The 22,617-nt window shown below is 41.3% G+C and overlaps 1 pseudogene; it reads right to left on the reverse strand.

Moving 5' to 3' along the window:
* LOC116864767 overlaps window positions 1–18,446 on the reverse strand; it is an 87,222-nt pseudogene extending 68,776 nt beyond the window's left edge.
* Window positions 18,447–22,617: the final 4,171 nt, after the last annotated feature.

Below are 22,617 nucleotides of genomic sequence, written 5' to 3' on the forward strand. Positions count from 1 at the left end.
ACAAACAAATAGGGGACAGCTGATGTCAGTGTCTGGCAGTACTAGGAAATAAACTGCTGCTTCTGGTAAATAAGTGGGAATCTATATTGAGTTATTTGCTAAGGGCCAAATTAGTCCCCTTATAGTATATGCCACTTTTCTTAAGAATAAAAAAATGTTTCTCTGCCTAAATTGCCCTGACCAAGGCAATTACTACTATAACATATTTGACATAGGAATGATCCTGACATTTCCCTAGGGTCTTTAGGAATAAGAGGATTTTTCTAAAGCATGCTAATATTGAAAGGAAAGTAGATCTCTAGGCAAGCAGAGAATATATTTAATGGAGAAGGGAAGGTGACGTCATTTGTCTAGCTTGTACTGTGCGTGGGGCACTGCACTAAATGTTACAAGTCTTAACCTGATCCTCACAATAACTCTGAGAGGTAGGCATAGTCCCCTCATCTGAACAGAATAGGACAAAGTGGCTCAGAGCAGTTAAGTGGCGTCCACAAAATCCCATGGCACATGGTTTACGGCAGAACAAAGATTGAAATTCAGCAGGTGGTTTTTATCTAGACCGTTGCAGCAGCTTCCTGTGTTAGATAGCTTCCCTATGCCCATCCAGATGCCCTCTCCACTCTTCTCCGGAGAGGCTGTCCCAACGTGCCTTCTGGTTTCCAGCTGTGTTTCACCATTGGGAGGTGTTGGCCAGAGGTGAAAAGAGGGAGGAGAGTAAGGCCAAGGTTTTTATGCTCCCATCCCCAACTCCCTCTCACTCCAGGCTCCTCCCCCGCTCCTGAGGACCCTGCACCCAGGCCACAGCTTCCCAGACTTCCCAGTCTCAGTGTGCCATGCAGTTAATTTTAGTTTGACCAGCTTATAATACATCAAGGCTGAGAAATGACTGCCCCTTCATTTTGTTTTGTTTTGTTTTGTTTTTCTGTTGTTTGTCCTCATTCAAATGAAGTCGTTCGTTGAATGATGGACATGTTCTCTTATCCTACACAGCGTTCTATCTGAATAGCTCCCAGTTCAACATTTAGAGAATGTCTCTACCTCTGGCTACAGCTCACTGAGAAAAATGAAAGGGTTTTTATGAACAAAGGCACCTCACTGAGCCATATGTGGTTTCTGAATGATGACATTCAGAGTTTGGTGAAAAACAGAAACAGAACCTGACATTTATACAAAGTTCTATAGCTTTTGCATTCATTACTTTCTATTTAAGGGTATATTAGAAGCTACATGTGGACCCAGAATAAAAAAGAGCTGAATATGAAGTTACAGTAAAGTTATTTTTTTAAAAACAGGTAATGACTGAACTCTGATCAAGACATATAACAGCTGTTGAAGGTCTTGCCCCAAACTATTTTCATTAAGCTAATGAAACTGGTCTGTGCTGGCAGTGCTAACTAACTCCTGTTTTCTGAGTGAATTTATTACTCATGACTTCAGAAGAATAAAGAGGAAATAGAAATAGACTATTAAACATGACAGACGCAGGGAATATTTTTACAAATGTTAATGCCATAGGCACAAATAAAACCCTTGGTGATCAGCAAATGTAATAGTCCTAACATTTTCAAAGGTGTCACTCTTAAAAGTCTAATGTCATGCATGGATGGGCAATACTTTTTTAAAAATTGGTTTTGTCATATTTTTGTGCTTGAAATGACAAGGCATTTTGGAAATCATCATCTTACCTGAAGGTAGTTAGTTATTCTATTATTAGATAATTGTGGCACTTAACACAAGGAAGATACAGTATTTTAAAATATCTTTCGATAATTATGAAATATCCCTTTTAGTCTCTAGCAATACTTCTTATCTCAATGTCTGCTTTGCTGATATTAATTTAACTACATCAGGTTTACTTTGGTTAGTGTTTGTGTAGGATACCTTTTTTCATCCTTTTATTTTCGCATTTTCCCTATCTTTTTACTTAATGTGGGACTCCAGTAAATAAATAGCATAGAGCTTGGTTTTGCCTTTTAAAAAATTTGGTCTGACAAACTGCCTTTTAATTGGATTGTAGGCCATTGACATTTAAAATAATTAATAATTAATGATAGAGTTTGAGTCTAACATCTTGTTCTTTGTCCTCTTGTACTTTGTTCCTTTATTTCTCATTTCCTGCCTTCTCTTGCATGGGGAAAGTTTTTTATTATTCTATTTCTCTTTCTTCATTTTTTAGTTATGTCTTCCGTAGTTCTTTCAGTTGTTACACTAGAGACTGCAATAGGCATCCTTGATGTAATACAGCCTAGTTTAATCAGTGCTTTTGATTTTTGCCACTTTGATTTTTACCAGTTCCTAAACAAGGCAAGGACCTTGGCAACAGTTTAACTGCATGGAGTGCCCTCCACTGTGTGCTTATTGTTGTCATCTCTCTTACTTCTATGGATGCATTTATTATGGTTTTAATGTAAATAGTTGATATTCTTTTATATTTAACCATGCATTCACCACCCTTCTCAGTGCCCTTTCATGCTACCATCGGAGATCATTTTCCTTCAGCCTGAAGAACTTTCTAGTGTTTCTTCTGGTTCACAGCTGCTGGCACTGAATTCTCTTAGGTTTTATTTGTGAAAACTTCTTTACTTAACCTTCATTTTTATTGTCCATTTGTACTGTGGCATGATTTATGTATAATAAAATTCACCCATTTTAGGTGTATAGTTTGGTGAACTTTGGTAAGTCACATGTATGTGTGTATACAGTCATGCATCTGCCCCCCCCCCAATCCAGTTTTAGAAAACTTCTATCATCCACAAAAGGTTCTCTACTTTCCCTACTGCCCTTTTGCAGTTGGTCCTTGCCCCCAGGGAACTACTGATCTGCTTCAGGTCATGGTAGTTCTGCCTTTCCTAGAATATCATAAAAATGGAACCATATAGTATGTTGCTTTTTGTGACTGGTTTCTTCCATTTAGTATGGTGTTTTGAGTTTCATTCATGTTGTTATGTGTATCAGTAGTTCATTCTTCTTAATTACTGGGTAATAGCCCATTGCATGGATATGCTATAATTTGATCATCCATTCACTAGAACTTGGACATTTGTATTGTTACGTTTGTGGCTATTATGAATGCTTATGTTGTAAATATTCATATACAATTGTGTGAGGATATGTTTTCATTTTTCTTGAGTAGATACCCAGGAGTGAAATTGCTGAGTCATATGGTAGGTATATGTGTTTAACTTTTATAAAAAACTGTTAAACTGATTTTCAAAGTGGCTCTACCATTTTGCATTCCTGCTTATAATGAATGAGGACCCCAGTTGCTCTGTAGTCACCAAGGCTTAATAATGTCAATATTTTTAATTTCAACCACCCTTCTGAGTAAACTCTAGTTTTAATTTATAGTTTCCTAGTGGTCAATGATTTGGGACATCATTTATGAGCTTGTGGCCATCAATATACATATTTTGATAAAATATTTCCTCAAATCTTTTGTCTAATTTTTGTCCCTGTCATGGTTTGAGAGTTTTGTGTTTTTTTAATATTCTGAATCTAAGTCCTTTGTCAGATACATGTTTTGTTTTGCAAATATTTTCAGTCTGTGATTTGCCTTTTCATCTTCTTTGATATTAATATGATGGATTACATTGAATGACTTTGAGATATTGAACCAATATCACATTACCAGGACAAATTCCCTTGATTGTGGTATATTATTCTTTCTACATATTACTGGATTTGATTTGTTAGTATCTTTGGGATTTTTGTGTTTTCGATTATGGAATATGTTCATCTCTAGTTTTCTTTGTATTATCTAGTTTTCTTTGTACTTTGTTTTTTGTATCCGGATAATGCTGATCTTATAAAGTAAGTTGGGAAGTGTTCATTCCACTTCTGTTTTCTGGAAGAAATTATGCAGAAATAATATTATTTCTTCTTTAAACATTTTGCAAATTTACCAGTGAAACCATCTGGGTGTGGAGCTTTCTTTTTTTAAAGATTTAAACTATGGATTCAATCTCCTTAATAGCTATGATAGTGGCAATTTCTCTCTCTCGCTTAAGATTTATCAGTTTTACTGAGATTTGATCTCATTGATTTTTTCCTACTGGTTTTGTTTTTAATTTCATTGATTTTTTTTTATTGCTCTTATATTTATTTTTTCCATCCTGCTTATTTCAGCTTTATTTTACTCATCTTTTTTAAGTTTCTCTAGGTGGAGTTTAGAATATTGATTTGAGAACCTTCATCTTTGCCAGTATAAACATTTAATGCTATAAATATCTCTCTAGGCCATGCTTTAATTCTGTCTGCATATTATGATATGTTATATTTTCATTTTTGTTCAGTTTTAGGTATTTTCTAATTTTTGCTTTAGCAAAGTATTTTAAAGAACTCAAGAGGAGGATACTGTCTTATCTTCACCTATATATTTGCTGTTTTTGTTGATCTCTTCATTTCTGATATCCCAAGTTTCCTTTGTAACATCTTCCTTCTATCTGAAAGAATTTCATCAGCAGTTATTTTGGGGCAGGTCTACTGGCTCTTAGTTTTCTTTCAGTATGAATGTCTTTATTTCACCTTCCTTCCTAAAGGATATTTTACTGGATTTAGAATTCTGATTTGCACAGTGTTTTTTTTTTTTCTCTTAGCACTTTATGAATATTGTTCCACTTCCTTCTGTACTCCACAGTTTCTTTTAAGAATTCCACAGTCATTTGAATTGTTGTTTGCCTACAAATAATATGTCCATTTCTTCCGGTCACCTTCAAGTGTTTTTCTTTGTGATTAGTTTATAAGTTTGCTAACAATGTGTCTGGCACAGATTTCTTTGGATTTATTCTGCTGAAGTTTGCTGAGCTCCTTGAGTCTGTAGATTTATGTCTTTGACAAAATTTGGGAAATTTCCAACCATCATTTCCTCAGATGCTTTTTCTACACTATTTTTATCCTTTCCTGTGGGACTATGATGACATCAATGCTAGATCTTTTGATATTCCACAGGTGTCTGAATCTCTATTCTTAAAAAACAAACAACAACAACAACAACAACAACAACAACAACAAAAAACCCAAAACTCTTTTATTTACTTTGGGTAAATCCCATTGATTTGTCTTCAAGTTAATTTACACTTTTCTCTTCCATCTTTATTCTGCTTATTGGGTCCCTTTAGTAAGGTTTTTTTCTTTTCAGTTTTGTATTTTTTTTAGTTCTAAAATTGTTCTTTGGTTCTTCTTTATATCTTTAATTTCTTTGCTGAGACTTTAGCTTCTTACATTTAAGAGTGTTTGCCTTTACTTTCTGGAGTATTTTTATAATTGTTGCTTGAAAGTTTTTATCAGATAATTCCTACATGTGTGCCATCTTGGCATTGGCATATATTGATTACCTTTTACCACACAGGGTTGAGATTTTCCTGGTTCCTTATATGTTGATTACTTTTGAATTGTATCTTGGACATTTAGAATATTATGTTATGGGATCCTGAGTATTTCTTTTGTTTTAACAGACAACCAGCCCAGCTTGGTTCAGTTATGAGTTCCAGCCAGGTTTCTGTGGTTCCTGTGTAATGTCTAATTGTGAAGCTTTCTCAGTGCTATTCAGATCTGTCTTGTATGTGAACTACCCAGTGGCTAGTTTGTGACCCTGGCAGTATTCTATTCTATATATCAGTTCTTAGAGTCTATGGTATGCTGTTTAGGGTCAAATCCATGACTGTACACTTGGAAATGAGCCTAGGAGTTCATAACCAACTTTATGGGGATGCTTACCCAATCTCTTCACTATAGTAATCTCTTCAGTACTTTCTGGTTACCTGGAGTTCTCCAACCAGAATTGGGGCAATATTTATCCACCCTGTTGCACACTTTTTACCACTACAATGATGTCCAGGGCTAACCAGTAGGAGGACACAGAGTAGACAAAAAGCAACGAGGGTTTGTCTCATCCTCTGAGAATCATAGCTCATCTGATCAGGGAGGAAGTTTCCCCTCTCTCAGAATCCTGTAGGCCAACTGTCACCACATTTGCTGTCACTGCCACTGCCATCATGAGATTTCTTAGAGGCTGGGGTATTAAAGAATGAAGAAAAGACAAGGTGGGGAGCCGGGGGAGTTCCTCACCCCACTTTGAGCATTAGGAGACTCTTCACTGCTCTTTGAGCCAGAACTAGACAACCTCTCCTGGAGCTCCCTCTGTCTGTGCAGATGCCCACATTCAGGTTTTGTGTTGCTTCCAGTCGAACCTGGTATATGGAAGGAAAAAGATCATAAATGCACCATCAGTTTGATGGTACTTCAAATTCTAGTCCTTTCCCCCAATCACCAGTTATTATTTAATTTTCAGAGTCCTTGAAAAGCTGCTATATGCCTTCTGTCCAGATTTTTACTTACATCCAGTGTGGAATATGTTTACTACCATTGTACCCAGAATATGAAGATTCTGTCTTGTTTGAACCACTGAATTATTGTTGGGTTCTTGATTACAGCATTGAAATCTACCCTAACTTATGAGATCATTTCTGCCATTCCTTTGTTTTGTACCTGCACCTATTCTGGAATCTTTCAATCTTGGATTAATCTTAAAACCCACCTTTCTGACCCCTCCAGCCAGAATGATGAACTGAGGTGGAGAAAATTCATTCAATTGTGTGGGCTGGTGGTCTTTCACTTGTCAAATATCTCTGTACAGCTCTCTCCTGTTCTTCACAGAAATTACTATTAAAATTTTTCTTGTCCTCAAAACCTTTACTCTCACTTTCTCAGCAGATGTGTTTACCTGCTACTTCTCAGAGAAAATGTAGCTACCAGGCAGCTTCTTACTGCTTACCTATAGCTGTGTTTTTTCTCCTGTTTTAATAAAGAGACCTTACTCCTTCCCTTCTCCTACTGAAGGAGCTTTTGCTTCCTATGCTCTGGATCCCATCTTCTTCTATATTCTTAATATTATCTATAAATTATTATCCCTCTTTCTTCCATTTTCCACTTATCTTCTTTTTTTTGTTTTTGTTTTTAATAGATTTTATTTATTTGACAGACAGTGATCACAAGTAGGCAGAGAGGCAGGCAGAGAGAGAGGAGGGGAAGCAGGCTCCCTGCTCGACAGAGAGCCCAATGCGGGGCTCGATCCCAGGAACCTGAGATCATGACCTGAGCCGAAGGCAGAGAGAGGCTTTTAACCCACCGAACCACCCAGGTGCCCCGCTTCACTTATATTCTTTAAGGGCTCCTATACTTCAGCATATAACACGGGAAGTCACTATTTTTATTTCAAGCATTGCAGACATTTCCTAACACTCCTTCTGTGTTAGAACAACCCAACAGTTTTTTAAAAATAATATTTAGATCTCTGAGGCTTAGTACACAAAAAATTTGTTTACTCACATGAAGTTCAACATAAGTGTAATTGGCTGAGTGGCTCTTCTGGACACCTCTTTTCTAACTCAGGGATCCAGGTTTTTTCCATCTTGTGAGACAACTATTTCAAACACAGGTTTGCTGTGGAAGTGAAAACTGCATAGCATAGATTCACTTAACCACCTTGGCTCAGAATATCCTACACACCTTAACTCACATTCCCTTAACCAAATCTAGTCACATGGTTCCATTTGGAGAAAATTGGGAAATATCGACCCTTGTGAAGGAAATGTTTCCCAACATCCGATCTGTACTGTCCAAGGGGATCATCTATCTTCAGTAGACAGCCAGCTATTTCAGCTATTTATACTTCTTACCTCTGGTCTTAACACATATCCATCCACATGGAATCAATTGTGATCCTACCTTATACAGATATGATTGTGTCACTTCCGTTTTAGCACTCATCAATTACTCCCCGCTGCCAAATGAATGACATACAAACCCTTTGTCAGTGCACTCAAGGCCATTTAAGATCTAGCTCTTCCAGCCTTATCTTAATGAGGTCTTGTCTTAGGCACCAGACCCATCAAACTGCTTCCAGTTCCCAGAAGCTACATTATTGCTACTTGCCTGTGTACATGCTCTTCCATATTTCTGAAATATCCCTCTTTCCTGTGTCTAGTGGGAAAATTTCTACCTCTCCTTCAAAACTCAGTATAAGCATCTTCCTCTGTGAACTTTCCGTAGCCTTACCTACCTCCTTAGGTAGAGTTGATCATTTAGTTTTTCTGTGCTACCACTGAACTTCCATCAAACTTCCTTAGTTGTACCCATTATACCGAGTGGAAATTTTATTTTTACATTATCTCTCTCTCCTTTTTTAAACTATGAGCTCCATGAGAATTGGAAATATGACTTACTATCTTACTATCTCCAATGCCTACTACAGTATCTGCCACAGGATGGATGTTTAATAAATGTTCATGTAATGAATAATTAAATGAATGAATAAATGCAATACAATTTCAGATATTTCTTACACTTAAATTCCAGCTAATGTTCATTCAATATTTAAAAACTCTTAGAGAAAATGACGAACTTGTGCCATATTTACTGTCATCTTCTTCTAATGGAGAAGGATGGAAGGCATTAAATTAAAGCCTTACAGAAATATACTAACATAAATTTTTGATTTGGTGAGGGAAGCTTCTTCATACTCAACAAACTTAATGAAAGAATGGGATGAAACCTTTTAAAGTTAAAGTAAGGTTCTTACTGATGCACATTTAATAGTGAAAATTTCAGCTCAGCAAAGTCAAAGAACACAGAAAACACTAATTAGGACAGAGAAGGTCTGGATGATTGAAATGAAAAGCTTGAGGAAACATTATTTCAGTCCATAATATAATATGGTGCAGCAGGATGAGAACACTCCCCTGAACTCTTCTTTTCTGAACCATGAGAAAATAACTAAACTGTAGTTCATGTAGGTTTTAAATTAACTCTATCTTATTAATAATTCTATGAAAATCATTATTCATCTATTTTATATATACTATCTCTTAATTAACTAAACTGTTCATTTAATCAGCTCCTCAGTTCATCTGACCAGTTTGCATAAGTAGAAATCACTCTATTCATAAGCAACAAACTGAAAAACAACCTCTTCCCTCAAAACAAATACTTGAATTATTTCTTCTGACCCATAATAAGTTACTGTCATAATTTGGATGGCCTCCAGCTTAATCTATGCTAGAAGTTTTCCACCCAGGTTGGCTGGGGGCAGAAAGTGGCAGAAAGGGGCTGAAGGGAGGTGGGACTATTCTTTATCAAGTTGAAATAAGAATCAGAAAACTGTCCCAGCTATAGGGACTAGTGCAGAGCAGGAGAAGAGTCTGACAGGGACTTAGCCTTCATTTCTGACATTAGGATATGGATGCAACAGTAGAAAGTCTGCCTCTCCATGCATTTGGAGATCATGGACATAAGGTCACCTTCTGAGTTGAACTAGTGAAATTCACAGACAATGGATATGATTAGTCATCTGTGGGGATAAAACAGACTGGGAAATGCATAGACCTCAAAAAACTCCAATCAAGGTGGGCGATCTAGTGTAATCAGAGGAAACCAGGTCTAGAATGTGAATGTCATTTAGTAGAAGATATTTAATCATTTGTATTGTACACTGCCTGGAGGAAGCCTGTGAAGATGGGTGGAGGTGTGGACAGAAGGGCAAGTAATAAGCTGGGCTACAGAAAGTGAAAACCCAAGCACTGCGCAGAAGAGAGACCCTGCCCTTCGTGGCTGCTGGAGAAGTATGCTCAGCTGTGGGCTTGGAGTGCCTCTTCTGATCTCTCTTCTGTACCCTGTATGCTCTTTGCTCGGCATTTGTGCTCATTTTGTTCCTAGGACTGGTGGCCCTACACAGTGGACATAAGTTTTTGAGTCCCTGGGAAGAAATATCTCCCAATGTGAATTTGTAAGTTGACTATGAGTAACCTTACAGATTCACCTGATTCAAGTGATCTTGAATCTTAAAAACTGCTGAGTTCCTGATGAGGATAAACAATAAAATTTGGAAAGTGACAAATTTCTCAGAAGGTTATGACCCATGAGACCTCTTGATAGGCAGCCACAGCCTTCTCCTAGGAAAGCCCTGACCTTATCTTCAATCCTTTCTTGCCTTCAACAGATAGTACTATAGTATCAGGTTAGGTCAAGGATTCTTAATCTGATTAGACTCAATGACCTGATTTTTTTTTTTTTTAAAGAAACTGTCTGTTTATTTTCCTTCAATTTTATTTCCATTTTGTTTGCCTTTCTGGAAGAGCAGCTTAAGACCATCAGTAGTTGTTCTTACCCATTCAGTGGTCTGAGCAGTGGGAGTCTTCAGTGGCAGGCTGAGCACTCCAGTTTTCTGCAGGGAACTGCTGAACAGGCACATAGGGCACCTACGTGCCTTCAGACCAGTCTGCGACCTCAGGCTGAGGAGCAGTGAACTCAGGAGCTGGAGCAGCCCATTCAAACTGAAATTCCTCCTTGATCACAACCTTTTCAGCAATAGCTATTCTTCCTTTTCAATCTCTTCAAGGTCTCTGGAGAAGTAGAGATCAGGCATGTGTTCACAGGAAAATGGTGCCACTCGTGTGAACTTCCTGGGTCCACATTCACATCAGACCCACTAGTGAGCTCCCTTGTTGTTGCAAGGGATGGCAATGTGCACATAGTGCAGTGGAGGGTCTGTGTTACACAGAGTGATGGCAGGCAAGTTAACATAAGAACCCCTGTGAGAAGCTGGTGATCAGTAACCACCAGAAGTCTCCCGGAAGACTGCCTGGATCTGGTTAGCAAAGCTTCCAGAAGTGAAGCAGCCAGCAATAGGAGTGGCTCCTATAACAGCAGCAAACTTCATTATAGCTCCCTGGTCAGTATTCACGCATGATAAGACATTGACATCAGCTCAGTTTTCCATAGCAACAACGGCAAGAGCTGCCAGCAGAAGCTTCTCTGAGGTCCTCTTCAGATTTATGATGTAGATGCCATCACTTTTCCTCCTGTAGATGTACTGTTCCATTTGGATGTCAAAGCTGGTGCCATATAAGTTGGTTCCTGCTGCAAGGAATTTAATGACATCCTCCTCTTTCATTTGCAGGACATCAGGTCTGCAGATATTGTGAAAGTTCCCCTTTAAGTTGCCACGGGAACACAGAACAATGTTGTATGGACCCCTCCCTGGGTAGCATGGAAAGCCAATGACCTAATTTTATTTATTTATTTTTTTCAATGACCTAATTTTAAATGAATGTTTTGTTAAGTTCCATTTACTGTTCTAAAAAGAAATTCATAGATAATAAACCACCCATATACATATTTTATTATGATGTCCTAACTATAAAAATAAAGAAAAAATATGGGTGGAAGGGGAATAATTTAGAATAAAATAATATGTATTGGAGTATATGAATGTTGGGGATGACTAACTAGAAGACAGAATGCAATAGTCCATTGCTTTGAGATCAGAGTGAATGTGACAGAGACATATGTAGACACAGGTATGCTGGCAACTCAAATAGCAAGAATGATAACACTGACACTGAGGTGCTTTTCTGAGATTGTGACTACTGCTGGTAAAGTTCTGAACCAAACACAGTACAATAATCACTTCCTTTAAAAATGTTTAGAGGAGGGGCGCCTGGGTGGCTCAGTGGATTAAAGCCTCTGCTTTCGGCTCAGGTCATGATCTCAGGGTCCTGGGATCAAGCCCCGCATTGGGCTCTCTGCTCCGCGGGGAGCCTGCTTCCCCCTCACTCTCTGCCTGCCTCTCTGCCTACTTGTGATCTCCAGCTGTCCAATAAATAAATAAATGAATAAATAAATAAAATCTTTAAAAAATGCTTAGAGGACATTTATGGAAAATTCCATGTACATTAAAACTATGCAAAAGTAATTGTATTTCCAAGTAAAATGGGATTGAGTTCCACACCCAGGTAATTACAAACAGGTCTTCCCACATAAACATCCAGTGTGAGTTTTGAAGGTTATCCAGGACACACATTTCTTGGTTAAGGGGCCTGTGGTGCACATGATTGGAGAATGGTATCCTGACTTCCCTCTCACTAAATGCCACTAGTGCCCCTCCCAAAACCTGTGGCAATCACAAAAATGCCCTCCTGAGTTTCTAATACATGCCCCAGGGGTGGTTCCACTCGTGTTGAGAGACACTGATTTAAGTCAAAAGAAATCAATCATAAGGGTCCAATAAGACAAATGTACCCTGTACCAAAGCACAACGATTCCATGACCTGGCATCATAGAAAACCCCAGAAGGGACAAGGATGGATGAGAGGTGGGTAGAGTATCTAGTTCTAGAAGGAGAAACAGAATTCTAGGCAAGGCAAGAATTAAGAATTTAGAAGAGGAAACCAGGGTAATAGTTCATCTCTGGGATTTGGCCCAACATAGAGGGAAGGACCAACAGAGAAAAAACTTTGGCTCTGGGGCCACACAGGTACCCAGGTTAGTTCTGGGGAACAGTTTTCCCAGACCTGGCTGGAAGGGAAGGATTTCAGGTCAACACAGGAGCCTGAAAGTAGTAACTTGGTTCCTAGGACTTGGATCTGGGAATGTGATTTATTTCCAAACCCCTTACACATAGTACCAACCAGAAGTGACTCAGCATCAGGCTTAAGTCTTCTCAAATAATGGCAGCTGAGAAGATAGCAAAGGAAGGAAAGACCAGCAGTCACAGTTTATCAACACCACACATGTGACTAGAGAGGGGATGTCTATACAGCATTTGATTTTCTTATATTGGAGTGATTTTTGCCTCACTTAAACTAATCAGTTCATTCTTCAAACAAAAATACCTGTTCAAGAGAACAAGATTTGGGCATTCACAAACCATTTCACCCACCCCCACATCATTTATCTTTTGGCTTCCTGTGGGTGGACATAAAACAGCTGCCTGGGACTCAGATTTGGAAACCATTTCCAAAAGTGGGGTCATGAAGGTGTGGCCATGAATCAAGGTGATGGTTACACTGAATACCACAATTCACAAGGATAAGTACATAATTTTGCCTGGAGCCTGGACTAAGGCCAGCCCTACAACCCATGCTTTGTGACTCAGGAGCTAAACAACACTCACATAAACCCAATATTCCCTGAAGACCCTCTCAACAGGATGATGCTTCATCCCCTATGACCATTCCCAAAATCCCATCCAAGACAATTATCTAATCTGTGCTCAGAAATCAAATTATCTAATGTTTTTGCTCTATTGGTTTGAGCAGGCTTCTTTGTATATAGAGTTCCTAGAGAATATAAAAAGATGCTTTTATTTCAATCATCACCCTTTCAAAGTTCTTATTACTTGATCTGTCCCACGTTCATTAGAGTGGATAGTCATGAGAACATTATAGTGCTTGATAGAATGAATTAGCAAAATTGAGTCCTGAAAGAAAGAGAAATAAAAGCATTCTGTGCATGGAAATGGAAAAGATTTTCCATTTTAACCTGTAAAGAGGGAAGGGACTAAAGAAATTATCTGCTATTACACAATAATCAAGGAGATAGCTGACAATATTTTTTTCCTCTTCCAGAAGCTTTGATTCTACCATGCTTAAGATATTGCTGAATTGCTCACCCAAGGTCCCAACTCATTTTGCTGACCTCTCACTTGCTGTCTGACATCTTCCCTCCACTCTTTCCCACTCTCTCCTGATCTGATGTCTCCTATCTCCCTGCAAACACTATCCTTCAAGCCTGTCTCGGCCCTGGTGAGCATGTGCTTGGGTAGCTTTGGGGCTGTTTACATTTTGGTTGTTTCCTTAGTACCACCAATCAAGGATTTGATCCCCTAGTAGTTTAAGATATTAAGAGGCCACTGGAAGTAACTCTGGACAAGGCTCTCTATAAAAAGGAAGGATATGTTTATCTACATGCTAATACACTTCTATGTGTTTTTAAAAAAATATTAAGGCATCCTTAGGATTTCCTTCCTGTGTGTGTTTCAGTTCAAAACCCTAAATGCAGATCTACTTCCCTGCTCAGAGACGTTTAATGATTTCCCATGCCCACAAAAGCAAGTCCAAGTTTGTATTATAGTATTTCAGATCCTCTGTGCTCTGCTCCCAATACACCGCTCCAAGAAATCAACTCTTCTAGCCACAGTGAGAGAGGCAGTGGCTGAATGTGTAGTCTCTGGGCTCAAGTTCCTGCTCAATCCTTTACCAGCTGTGCCCTTGGGTAAGTTACTTAAAACCTCTCTAAGCCTCAGTCTCCTGGCCTGTAAAAATGTGATAATAATAGTAATAATTTGAATTTTATGAGAATCAAGAGAATTATTAAATGTTAGCTGCTGAGAATAGTGTCTGATACATGATAAGCAGCACCCACTATTGCAATTAGCGTTACTCACTGCCCTCAGCACACTTGCATTTTTCTATTTTTTTGTATCTTTTCTTGGGTACCAATTTCTAGAATGCTCTTTCCTTTTTTCCCTCCTCTAGATTCTACCCATCCTTCAAAGTCCTGACAAAATCTTTCCTTTTCCACAAACTTCCCTGGACTCTTCAGTTCCCAGTGATCTTTTTTCTGTGTCCCGATGCACAGACTATCTACTCCAGCAATTTGGCAAATGGTCATTCATTGCTTCATGGCACTTCTTGTATTGCTGCCCTGTGATATTAACTTAAAGTGTAATATCACCTGGTCTACCCCAGTTGGCCTGTGAGTACTTTGAAGGTGCGGACTCGGACGTGTCTTTGTATAGAACTCAGTACCTGCACATTGTTTTTCCAATAATACCTTAATTAATGTCTGTTGGTTTGACTTGATTTGATCCACAGGTTGAAGGCAAGTTTGTTGGATGCTTTTGGAAGTGGGGAACTGGAGGCAGGATAGAAGAGCTAGAACCAGTTTTTCACTTGTAAAGCATTTATGAAGTGTCTGTGCAAGATGCTCCATGTGTACCTTGTACCTGACAGGGCATCACCCCCTCTGCTCCCGGAGGTGGGTGGAGATCCACTAGGATGAGATCAGATACTGTGTTTGGCCAGAACGGGCAGGCTTGGCAGCCAGAAGGGCTTTTACAACAGAAATGTCTGTTCTTTCTCTCCCTGCAGGATGGAGGGAGGCAGGGACAGAGTCTCCAGGGCTGGCTACATCAAAAGTTCTCCTAAAGAACAGTAGTTCCCACAAAGAAGTTTTGCCAATTCAGACCTTCTTTCCTTCATTGCTCAGAGTTGCCCCTGGGTGAAAACCTTTGTCATTTAAAAGGTCCAGGGTAGGTAAGATAGGAGAAGGGCTAGTGTGGTATTAGATCAAGATTTCTGGGTTCTAGTACAGATTTTTTCACTAACTCCCTGGGTGGCCTGGACACTGATGTCATTGCCACATTCTTAAGTCCCCTCATCTGTCAATGAAAGTGTTGAATCAATATGTAAGCCCTAAAGTCCCAGTTCTTTCTAATAATCTATCACCCTAGAATTCTTCTCATAGTAGAGCCATTATTATCTACAAGTTCTTATTATTGACAGAGACCTCCTTTGTCAGAAATTCAGAGTCTTCTGACCAGTGATGCTCAACTGAGTCAGTCCCTAGGGCATGGGATGGTCTCATTTATTGGGAGTGGCCCTGCTTACAACAGTCTTGGAATCCTTTTCCTTCTCCACCAAATCTGGGAAAATAGGGACTTGAGATACAGAAAACAAAGAGATGGCAGGATAATAATGGGGCAAATGTCTTAAATTAGAGCCATCTCTGTTTATCTGGTCAGTTGTCCTTGCCTTTGCTTTATCACTATTTCCTCCTTATAGTTCTGGTGAAATGAGTGGAGTCATGGTTCCCGATGAGGGTAAAGGTCTAGGGAGATGAAGCAAGACTGCACTGAGGCCAAGTGTGCACAAGTGGTCAGAGAACCTACACTGGCTTATTGATGTATTTCCCAGGCCCACCCACCCCTCCCACTGCAGAAGGCACTCTCTCCTTCCAGTCACACAGATGTCCTCAGTAGCTTTCCTCAGATGCTCCTGGCTATTCCTGCTTCAGTACCAGCCCTCCCTCTTAGCTTAAGGTCATGATAGTGCCTTCCATGGAGTCACTTCTACTTCCTCAGCTAAGGAAGCCAGTCTGCCTTCTTTACTTACATTAGGCTCTAGCGTTTGAGATCCCTGAGGTCATGGCTCTTAATGCTTCTGAACCCATCTTGTGCCTGGAAAATCATGTCAAAGAGGAGGATATTACTGATGCCACCATGGGAAACTATGCTGTGTTCTAGGATTTGGGCAATAGCGTGGCAGGCAGAAGGCTGTCTAGGGCAGAACATGTACAAGGATATCAGTTCTTGTAGGAAAAGTGGTTAGATGTGGAAATGGACATCTGTCCCACACTTGGGGCTTATTTTGCATTCTCTACTTTGCCTTACCTCTTCTTAGCAGTGCGACAACCCCGGCTAGGTGCTTAGCTCTCTGACGGTTGCTGGAGGGAGTGGGAAGGAAGACAAAACATATGACTTGAACCTCCAAGGGGCCTGCAATCTGGCCAGAGAAGCAAGGCATTCATACATTTGCAAGAATTCATAAAAGCCTGAAGTAGGGGAATTTTACCTGATATCTAGGTTGAGCTTAAACATCTAAAAATCCTAAGTTCATCTCTCTGGAGAGATGATCCATAGTTATCTGATTTTAAAGGCATACCTTACAAGGATGAATAACTGAGCTCAAGTTCAAAGACCTAAACTGGAGTCCTGGATGTCTACCTGTTGTCTACACACTGCCTAACTGCCCTGATACTCCATTTCCTCATCTCTAAAATGGGGGAAATATTTTCTGTCCTATCTCCCTCAGACCATAATTGTGAGGATCAAATAAGACGAGGGTGTGAAAGTGCCTTCTAAACCATAAAGCACCATACAGGTGAAAGGTGTCATTAATCTTTAAAACCAACCCAAAAGGCCATACAAAATGACAGAATATAGAATTTATGGAAACTTGGGAGATGTTTACATGGATATTCTCCTCTTGCAGTCAATGAGATTGGGAGCCAGACAGGATAAGTGGCTGGTTCTAAGGCATAGCCAAGACGAGAGGATGCCTCGCCAGGGCTCTTTCCTGGAGCTGCAGGGGAACTGGCTGCCAGTACCCAGCACAGCTCTCTGCCTCTGTGAGCCCTTGGGCCTTGTTTGCTGAAGTCAGGACCTCTTGCTCCCTTAGCTGCATGGAAAAATCTTATCTGACTAAACCTGCATTTTATTTATTTATTTATATATATATTTTTTAACCTCGTCACTCTCTTCTGCTCCAGCCCCCATATCAAAACCTTTATGAAAAATGGTTTCCAAAAGGAATCTGGGTTTCAAGTTACATCACCAGCAAATAATTCCTGCCCCTCTGGAAGAGACCCAGAGATAAGTTAGGAGCAACTTATGTGGAAAATGAGAGGCCCAGTAGCCAATCCAAATATTGCAGGCCAATTCAAATATTGCAGACAGAATTTTTGTGAGCAAGGGCTTTCTAAAAAACCATTTGGCAAGATGGCTCACATCTTTGCAAGCGAAGATCTAGGGACAAGTTCATGAAACAAATGACACAAAGGCAGCTTAATGGAAGGGGCTCTGGTATGGTGCAGGGAGGTGGACAGGTGGGGACTGTGGGCCTTCCCATCAGTCCATTTCTCTCTAGCTGCTGCAAAAGGCCTCTAATCCTAGATGATTTCTCTTCTCTCACAATCTAGAAGAGAACCCGGGGAGCTAGCTCATCCAGGACATGCCTCTGTCTCTACACTGGATGTCACTTGCAACATTGCAAACCCAAAGGCTCTGTTCTTTCAATAAATAGCCCCAGAGGAGAGTGCCCAGCCATCCTCTGTGACCCATTCTAGTGTTTGACTGTTGTCAGATCTTGAAAAGTGGGCCTCACAGGGACCTTAAAATACCATCTTGGCTGTTTATGTTTATTTCCTCTGTTTCCTTTGGCTCCTACTGATTAGAGGTGGGGAATAGCCACTCCCCAAGTTTTCCACTTAAGAGTATGCCTTTAAATATTTGATCATAATGGGCCCCCTTAACCTACAGTTATCTAAACCTAATAATTTAAAAAAACATTTTATGTACTCACTAACTGGATCATAAACTTCTCCCACTGTTCTATAATCTCTGCTCCCTGACCCCCAGCTCGCCCTCTAAGAACTCCCCCGCAGTGCTCCTCTCTCCTTTTAGGCACCCACCTCTCTTCCCTTCCTAAGAACCTTTTCATCTTCAATTCACCGACATTTGAACAGCTGTACAAGCACAAAATGTTTAATTTGGGAACAGTGTCTGTGGGAAGGAATGCTTTGTTAATTTCCAAAGTAATGCAAAGCTTAATTTAGAAAGTCATATAGCAATTCTTTTCGTTCTGAGAGTCGCAGAGATCATAGATTGCACTGCAGAGGCAACCTGCCTGATGATGTTAGCACTTTGCAGTGCTGGGCTTTTCTGCAGCAGCTCCATTTTCATTCTGGTTCAGAGACACAGCGGGTTCCTCCAATAGAAGCATTTGCTCCCTGAGGACAGACCCTGTGTCTTGTTCAGACATTTTGTATGGCCAGGGCCGAGCAAAGCCGAGCAAGTGGCCAATGTCTTTAAATGACGGATTGCGTTGCATTGCTGTCTGCTCCCTTACTCCTTACTTTGATATTCAACTTGGTCCAAACAGGTTCTGGAACTAGGAAAGGATGATGGTTACCGAGTATTGAGAAGGGCAGGGACAACTGTGATCAGATCATAGTAATGCTACCTTCCTTGAATCCAGGAGACTTAAAGAAAGTTAAAGTGCCGAGACTGGAGTATCATGTCCTAGCAGATCTGATATTAGAACCTGCCTCCAAGGGACACATATGATTAGCATCTGAAAAATAATGAGAATCTGGATAGAACAGATTTGGAGGGAGGGACCATAAAACGTAGGAATCAGGGGGCGCCTGGGTGGCTCAGTGGGTTGAAGCCTCTGCCATCAGCTCGGGTCGTGGTCCCAGGGTCCTGGGATCCAGCCCTGCATCGGGCTCTCTGCTCAGCAGGGAGCCTGCTTCCCGCCCCTCTCTCTCTGCCTGCCCCTCTGCCTACTGGTGATCTCTGTCTGTCAAATAAATGAATGAAAATCTTAAAAAAAATAAAAAACATAGGAATCAGAGGGATCCAGCATGACCGTCACCATAGTCACAGTATTTGGGGCTGGAACTGAACCAGCTTCTGCTGAGCATCACTGCCCAGGAGCCATCTGTATGCTGTACCTGCTCAGGGCCCTCACTCAGCCTCTGTGGGCCCCAGGCAAAGCTGCCTTCCATCAAACGCTGGGGGTGCTTCTTGACCCTCATGGGATGTTCTGGAACCTTAAAACACATCCTCAGTTACATTTCTTAATTTTCCGGGGGCTCAAAGGCCCAGAAAAGAGAATTTAATTTCTGTTCCCCCACAGGGTCAGACATATACAGATTGTGTAATAAACTAGAGGTCCCCAAGGGTCAATCTGGGGAGGAAGGACATGAGGAAGATCCCTGAGAGAAAGTCACCAGGAAGGAAGATACTCTGGGCAAGTGGGCCAGATCCAGCCAGGAACCTGAATGTTGGATAAGAAGAGGTTCCAGGTGGAATGCAAAGCTGAGTCCCTCCATTTCTTCCCTGGAGCCCCTCAACCCCTGATCCCACGAGAGCTGCAGTGCCTTCTGGAAATGAGGGGACTGAGCTTTACTTAAAAAGCAAAATACTATGTCACGAGAGGTGTGGGCTTCTTCTCTAAAAGACCTGGAAGACCTTGTCCTGCTGGTCAGGTAGAGAGACAACTACTGGAGGTCAGTGGTTTGGGGGAGGAGGACAACGGCTTGGCAGCGACCAAATGGCAGTGGAGAGACTGTAGGGAGGCATGGGCAGCAGGCCTGGAGGACAGAGACGAGAGAATAGACATGAAAGACATGACTGCACAGCTAAGTGGTGGCAGAATTAGCCACTTCTGCTGCACAGCATATATTTTGTTGAAAGTATTAGCTTTGGCAAAGTATTGAAAGATTTCTGAGCTCAGTCTATGGATGGGTTCATTTCCAGTTATTTTTCATTTAGATGAAGCCGGCCTAGGATGATACAGAGAAATAGCAAGAAAGAAGCACAGACAGAAACACAGATTCAGAGAAAACCGGATTACAAGAAAAGATACAAAGAGGTACCCAGAGAGCTTGAGAAAAGAGATTAGAGGGAGACTCTAACACAGAGAAAAAATTTGGGGGAGAGAGGGGGAGGGAGACAACGACAAGAGACCTATTAAGTCGTGGTTCTGTGAGATGCTAACTGAGTCCCCCAGAATGAGGATCAGGCCATCCTGCGTTGAGCCTCCCTGGTTTAAAAAGCCAAGAGAAACCACAAAGGTTCATTGTTTTGTTTGTCCGCAGTTTTGGCTCCTGTCAACCTGGGCGCTGGCGTTCTGACACACTGCCTGAGCTCCCCCTGCTGGCCGCTTTGCAGAATTTCATCATCTGTGTCCAAAGTGGAATCGGATTACGTAAGTCTTCTTGAGCTTTGCCCACCCACTTTTTCCCTTGGTTGCTTTCTTCTTCTTCTTCTTCTTCTCTATTTTTAATGTAACAAGTTCCTGGTTTCTCCGAAGGCTGCTCTCTAACACTGGGTCTTAAATGCCCTGACTGATTACCAGGGCCCTAAATGCCCAGTGAGGGCAGTCCTGAGAGACCCACCCTAATGAGGGTGCAGGCAGGAGGCTGGCTGAGCAAGTATAGTTAATGAACACACGCCACATACAAAGGAAGGACCTGAAGGGAGCTCATCTGGCTTTTAGTCTTCTTGCCTGAAAAATGACTGCAAGAATTAAACTGGTCTTCTGGGGTTGGGGTGAGGGCATTCTAACTGGACCAGTCTTTCAAAATAAGGAAGCCTATCAGGGTAGGAGTGATGCTGACCCCCGTTTTCCCCCCCTTCTCTTTCTCCCTTCATCTTCTCTGCATGAAGAAGAAGAAGCACAATGGCAAAACCCCTGGGGCGGAAAGGAGAGAAACACAAGTCTCCCCAAATGCCAAGCCGATTTTACTGCTAAGAATAGCTTTTATCTCTGGGAGGAAAGGCAGAAGACCTGGTTCTCTCCTCTTCCCTTCAACTCCCCCTCCAACTGAAGGTTGATTTTAAAGGGGCAGTGCTCAACCATGGGAATGCAGTAAGCCCTGTCTTTCCCAAAATGATTTAGTTTGGAGTCACAGAGGCTGACAATGCGGGAGGAGAAAATTGAATCCCCGATGACAAAGAAAGGAGATGAAGAAGGAGGCAAGAGGGAAATGGAGAGGAAGAGAAAGGACACAGAAATCTCTGTTACACCCTGAGCCCAGGCTTCTGCAGTCCCCAGGAGATTGACAGGGATAATGGGACTGTGGGGGTTGGCCCTGGGGTGAGCAGAGGAAACCTGTGAGAATCTAGGCAAAGGAGTGCCCCAGTTTGGCTGTACTTTGGGAAAGGGGGACAGATTTCTAGACCTCTGGCTGGGATGTATACTCACCGTAAGGAATCCTTGTGAGTCTTCTGCCTCCCAGCTACTCAGAGGTTAAAAACCCAAGCAGTCTTTTCAAAAATTACATTTTCTTTCATGGAAGTGCTGCATTTCTTTCAGGGCAGAAGGTATAAATGCTCCTAAAATGGTCAGGGGGTTATTCTCAAGGACTCTGGATGAAAATATCAGAAAGGACTCCCTTTCCTTTGTTAACTAAAAACAAAAGAGATTTTTACAGTTAACTGCATTGCAGAAAGCAGTAATGGCCCTCAGGAAAGCAGTTACTCCTTTAGTCCCCTGTTCTGTCCTTGTGGACGCACCTCTCCTCCTCTAGCTCCCTCCTTTCCTCCTGCCACTGGTTCAGCCTTTTGCTCACACTGTCTCCTGGTCTCCCCAGGCTCTGAGTTCCTTCCCCAGTAACCTTTCATGTCCCTCCTGGATCTGCGTCCCTGGCCATAGTGCCCATTTGGAAGGAAGGGAGAGAAAGGGTTGCCATGTCTGTTTGGGATCCCCAAATGTCTGGTGTTGTGCAGCTTTCCAACAGGGCAAGCAGATATCCCACAGAACTCAAGGAGAATCAGCCTCTGGGTCTTCCTTTACTCAAGGCAGTCTACCAACCACCTCTGAAAAACTACTAGACAGACAGTTGACAGCCCACCACTCATATCGTTCCCCTTCTCGAATAGCCTTTGCCCATTATCACCATAAAAGAGTATTGTAGTGACTCATGAGTCAATAGGAGCAGAAGGCCTTGGCAGGCAGTGCATAAATACAAATATGTTTATTTATCACAAATGAAAGCGGCTCATAAGTAACTGAAATTGGCCCAGTTCTGTCTGCTTCTGTTGAATAAAAGGGAAAAAAATTCACAAACATCAAAAAGTAAAAAATAAAAGAGGAACGCTCTGCAGAAGATATCATTTCTCCATATTGCTATAAGCTGAATAAACTGCAGCAATTTCCTAACCGCTCCTGGAGAAGAAATGATTTGAGAAGAAACCTGCTTAGCCGAAGCTCCATGTTGCGGGTCTGGGCTGCCTAGGACCAGCAGAGGGCAGACTTCAGTTAGAAACAGAAACATGCAGAGCAGATGGCGGGGAAAGGGCAATTTAGGATTCCAAGGTTGCAAATTGCTTATTCTATGCTCTGCATAACCCTGGAGATGAGAGTCCAAGATTATGGACAGGATACGAGAAACTAGGTTTCAAGGAATCAGTTCTAAGCAGGGACTGACATGACTGTAAATGTCCCTCTTTTTATAAGAGTCAAGGCTGGTTCTGCATACCCTCTCCCGGTG

Source organism: Lontra canadensis, unplaced genomic scaffold, assembly GCF_010015895.1.
Source record: "Lontra canadensis isolate GAN:19392208 unplaced genomic scaffold, GSC_riverotter_1.0 scaffold6, whole genome shotgun sequence".
Lineage (NCBI taxonomy): Eukaryota > Metazoa > Chordata > Mammalia > Carnivora > Mustelidae > Lontra > Lontra canadensis.